Raw genomic sequence first — 5,224 nt, 5'->3', positions numbered from 1 at the left:
CCATTGTATATTGTATATATGTATACACAATATTCCATTGTATATATATATATATTACTCAGCCACTAAAAAGAATGAAATCCTGTCTTTTACAACAATGTGGATGTAGTTAGAGTGTATTATGCTAAGCAAAAGAAGTCAGTTAAGAATGACAAATGCCATATAATTTCACTCATATGTGGAATTTAAGAAACAAAACAGATGAACATAGGGGAAGGGGAAAAGAAGAGAGGGAAGGCAAACCATGAGAAACTCTTAACTATAGAGAACAAGCAGGCTTGCTGGGGAGGACATGGAAGGGTGTTAGTCTAAATGTGTGATGGGTATTAAGGAAGGCACTTGCGTCGAGCACTGGGTGTTATATGTAAGTGATGAATTACTAAATTCTACTTCTGAAACCAATATTACACTATAACTAAGTCTAAATAAAAATTTGAAAAAGAAAAAATAATTAAAAATAATTCTAATTTAATTGCAGTGCTTTAAAAATTTATGCATGATACCAAAATTTGCAATTCTTTGTGAGTCACTGTGAAGTCTATAACATTGTCTATTTTTGAAAAATGTTTGTATTCAAGAGAAAATAAAAGATTTCTTTCTAATTGTTCATTGAAGGTTCCATAAAAGATGAATAAAATTTATTTATTATGATGTTGATATTTTCTCTATTACTACATTTTTGTCTGTTTTATCTATCAAAAATTGAGAAAAGTATATGTAGAGGTATATTTTTTAAATTTATATATTTATTTTGAGAGAAATGAAAGAGTAGGCAGGGGAGGGGTGGAGAGAGAGGGAGAGAGAGAATCCCAAGCAGGCTCTGCACTGTCAGGCCAGAGTCTGATATGGGGCTTGAACTCACCAACCATGAGATCATGAGCTGAAACTAAGAGTTTGGATGCTTAACCTACTAAATGACCCAGGTGCCCCCAAAAAAGTATATTTAAAGCACTGAATGTGATGAAAATTGGTGATTTGTCAGTGGAGTTACAGCTACTTCTGCCATTATTTGTCTTTGCATAGGTATGTATACATGCACATAAATATTACAGACATTCATATATATGGATGTGTATACTGTATTGTACTTTCATTTAATGAGTATTAGTATCATCATCTTTACCATCATTTTGTAGAAACAGAGTTTAGTTTATATTTACCTACATGTCTAAAGATTGTTTGCTTACAAGTATTTTTTTCTCATTCTGGCTCTTACCTCTCAGAGAATACTTGCAGCATTATTTTTTTTTGAGGTACATCATATAGAATTATACTGGTCAATTGTATTTTTCTTAAATCAACATGTTTTTTTCTCAAGTAATACCGTAAGAACGTGATTACTGGTATTACTGTTATTGATTGTGCTGTTCATTTATTATATATCCTTCCTAATATGTTGACCTAATATGCTTCCTGATCACTGAAAGTATTGTGTTGACATTCACAAATACATGTGTGGATTTTTTTATTTCTCCTTTCAGCTGTAACAGACTTTGCTTAATGTACTTTAAAGCTTTGTTATTTGGTGTATACATATTTAGGATCATAATGTACTGATAATTGATACTTTTATTAGCATATGAAGTCTCTATCACTATAAATTTTCTGTCTGAAGTCTGTATTATCTGAGCACATATAGCCATCTCTGCCTTGCTTTGTTAAAGTAATACCCAAATGATGTATCGTTTTCCATCCTTTTGCTTTCAATATAACTGTATCATTGTATTTGAAATGAGTTTTTGGTAGATGAAATATAGTTGGATCTGTATTTAACAATCATTGTAATTATTAATATGCTAGGACTTAAATCTATCATTTTATTAGTTGCTCTCTGTTTTAGTTCTCAGTTCTGTTTCCTTTTTATTGCCTTCCTGTGAGTTACCTGAATTTTTTTGGTAGAACGCCACCGTGATTTATTTATATTGTTTTCTTGGTGGCTCCTTTGGCTATTAGGACAGACAGATAAAACTTATCACAATCTACTGATAGAAGGGTTTTACTTCTGGAGTGTCTGGGTGGCTTAGTGAGTTAAGTGTCCCACTCCGGTTTCAGTTCAGGGCATGATCTCATGGTTCACAAGATCAAGCCCTATGTCAGGCTCTGTGCCAGCAATGTAGAGCTTGTTTGAGATTCTCCCTTTCTCTTTGCCCCTCCTCTGCTCATGCTTTCTCTTTCTCTCTTTCTCTCTCTCTTTCTCTCTCTCTCTCTCTCTCTGTCAAACAAAACAAAACAAAACAAAAAACAAACAAAAAACAAAAACATTTTACTACTTAGAGTGAGGTGTAGAAACTTCATTTACATTCAGTCACCTTTATTTTTCTCACTTTTTTTCCTTGCACACAGGCTATGCTAATCTTCTCTGTGTCATTCCAGTTTTAGTATATGTGCTAACAAAGTGAACACTATTATTCTTGCTTTTAAAATACAATTGCCTTGGGGCACCTGGGTGGCTCAGTTGGTTAAGCATCGGATTCTTAGTTTCAGACAATGTCATGATCTCATGATTTGTGAGTTTGAGCCCCGCATTGGGCTCTGTGCTGACAGCAGGGAAGCTGGATGGGATTCTCTTTCCCTACCTCTCTGTCCCTCCCCTGCTCACTCCCCTCTCTCTTTCTCCCTCTCATAAATAAATAAACTTTAAAAAATTTTTTAAAAATAAGATATAATTGCCTTAAGTATTTCCTCTCTTTAGATCTGTGGCATTCTTATTTTTTAATGAGTAGCCTTACCATTATGGTTTGGTGTGAGTGCTGGGTGCATATGTATCTTCAGCAGGAAGCTGGTTCCATTTGACTCCACCCCAGCGCTGGCTCAAACTGCCTGGTTCCAAATGGGTAGAGTTGAATTTATTTGGTCTCTCTAAACTTTCCTCCCCAAAATGAGGTACCACAGGCACCAATTCTTTGCCTCCTATGGCTGTAGGATCAGCTTGCAGCTGGGTCTAGTTGACGGCAGTCGGGGGAGGGTGGCGAGGGGGTAGCTCACACCACCACATCCAGTAGTGCGGGCAGGCAGCCTGGCTCAGCTTGAAGTTGATCATGACAAAAATGGCAGGAGAAGGGAGATGCTGTAGCCCCTGCCCACTCTGCCTTGATATAAAATATAAAATAATACCTTTTTGGAAAAAAAATTCAGACACAATGTTTGGGAACTATAGCTAGTCCAGCAATTCTTTGACTTGACACCAAAAGAGTGTTGGATAAAAAGAAAATTGACAAGTTGTTCTTCATCAAACTTCAAAATTGTTACCTGTAAAAGATCCTGTGAAGAGAACAAAAGCACAGGCTACATACTATGAGAAAACATTTTCAATCCATATATCCAACAAAGGATTTCTATCTAAAATATGTAACAGTATCTCAATACTCAGCAGTTAAAAAATCCAATTAGAAAATGATCAAAAGACATGAATTACATTTCACCAAAAAGGATACACAGAAGGCAAATAAGCATGTGAAAAAAGGTATTCATTATGGAAATGAGAATTAAACCCATAATGAATTATCACTGCATACATATCAGAATGGATAAAGTAAGAAAAAGGGATAACACCAAATGCTGGTAAGGATGTAGAGAAACTAGCTGGATCTCTCCTACGTTGCTTGTGAGAATGTAGTAAGAAGGCATAACAGTCAGTGAACTTCACCAAATAAAAAAGATAGCATTAGAAGCGTTCATATGCTTATGTATTAAAGATCTTCCTCTTAAATGGTCTAGTAAATGAAGATGAAACAATGAGAAACAGAGCAGTGAATGAAGTAGCAGAAATAAAAGGAAAGTATAATGTCCTAAGACAGAAATAAGAAGTCCTTAAGGACAATCAGCTTGAAAGTGGTCAGTGTTTGTGAGACATACAATTTAGAAATCATATGATATGAGTTGGTTATGCTGTCCTATAAATTATTAATGTTAAAGAAGATTTTTGTTGCATGGATGAGGGTGGATTTAAGAATCACCAAAAGATGATATAACTCAGAAAGCTAATTAACCGACCTTTTTTAAATGTATACCTGTGTGAAGGTAAATTGTATACTTAAGGATTGTGGTTAGAATGGAAAATGCAGTAAAGGAATTTTTCTTGTTGTTATATTTGATTAATCACTTTTAGGTTCTATTCTGTTGTTCTAAATGGCTAGAGAGTCCAAATAAAGTGTGTAAATGCTTTTGAGAAAGATCAGGGAGAGGAACTGAAGGACACAGAAAATGGAAGATTTCTTTCATCTGAACATGAGGGAAAAGGAAAACATAAGGGAGGGGGGAAAAGATTGGCTTCATAGATTTAGTCATGGGAAGCAAAATGATTCTTTTTCTCAGTGGTTTATATTTTCTAGAAATAGATGGTGACCTTATGTACAGAGTGAACACGAAAAACAAAGAATCCATGTCTGTGTGGAGAGTGCAGGATCTCAGAAACACTAATAGCATGACTAGCACTGTGCTGGCGTTTTGAGTAGTTGAGAACAACCTTGAATTTATAGAGGCACTTACAGTTGTCAAGACCAGTGAAGTGTGTGAGATTTTACTCTACTTTCTCACTGACAAGGTAGCCTGTTGTATTTTCATAGATGACAGTAGAAAACCTGAGGAACTTGAGTTGTAGACAATAGACAGATTATTAATCATAGTAGAGCAGTGGTCAGAATATCTGTACCTGAGCCTGTTCTTATATGTTCCAATTCCACGGGGTGATGCAGAGCTGCCGTCTGATGCCTGCACATGCAGTGGGTTGAATTAAAGGGGAGGAACCATGTGCTCTGGGGAGATGATTCTTTGATAGTAGGTAATTGGCCTGACCTTTGCCCAGAGGGTGACTGTCTGTTATACTAGACAACATATAAACCAGCTTGGATCTGAGACACTGTCTCTTATTTTCCACTGCTGTCTGCTACTTACCTGTCATTGTAAAAATAGTTTGGAATAAAGAAAATCACTGTCTCCACTCACAGGCGTGACAGACATATGCTTGTAACTCAGCCAAATGAACTTCCAGTGCTCTTAGTTTATTCACTGCTCTATGTGGTCAAAGCTCATTTAAATATACATCTAAAAAGGATGGATTCCTCTGTGCAAACTGTAAAATTATAGGGGCACCTGAGTGGCTTAAGTCGGTTAAGTTTCTGACTTCAGCTAAGATCAGGAACTCCCAGTCTGAGTTTGAACTTCGAGTCTGAGTTCAAGCCCCGTGTGGGGCTGTGGGCTAACAGCTCAGAGCCTGGAACCTGCT

The 5,224-nt window shown here is 36.3% G+C and overlaps 1 non-coding gene across 1 annotated transcript; it reads right to left on the bottom strand.

Moving 5' to 3' along the window:
* Positions 1 to 2,296: 2,296 nt before the first annotated feature.
* LOC115290941 lies at positions 2,297 to 2,403 on the bottom strand. The gene has a single exon (XR_003908316.1). It is a non-coding gene; the product is annotated as a U6 spliceosomal RNA (small nuclear RNA).
* Between the last annotated feature and the right edge of the window lie 2,821 nt (positions 2,404 to 5,224).

The sequence above is a fragment of the Suricata suricatta genome, chromosome 4, assembly GCF_006229205.1.
Source record: "Suricata suricatta isolate VVHF042 chromosome 4, meerkat_22Aug2017_6uvM2_HiC, whole genome shotgun sequence".
Taxonomy (NCBI): domain Eukaryota; kingdom Metazoa; phylum Chordata; class Mammalia; order Carnivora; family Herpestidae; genus Suricata; species Suricata suricatta.
Note: the sequence above shows the minus strand (reverse complement) of the source record. Positions and strands in the feature narration are given on the sequence as shown.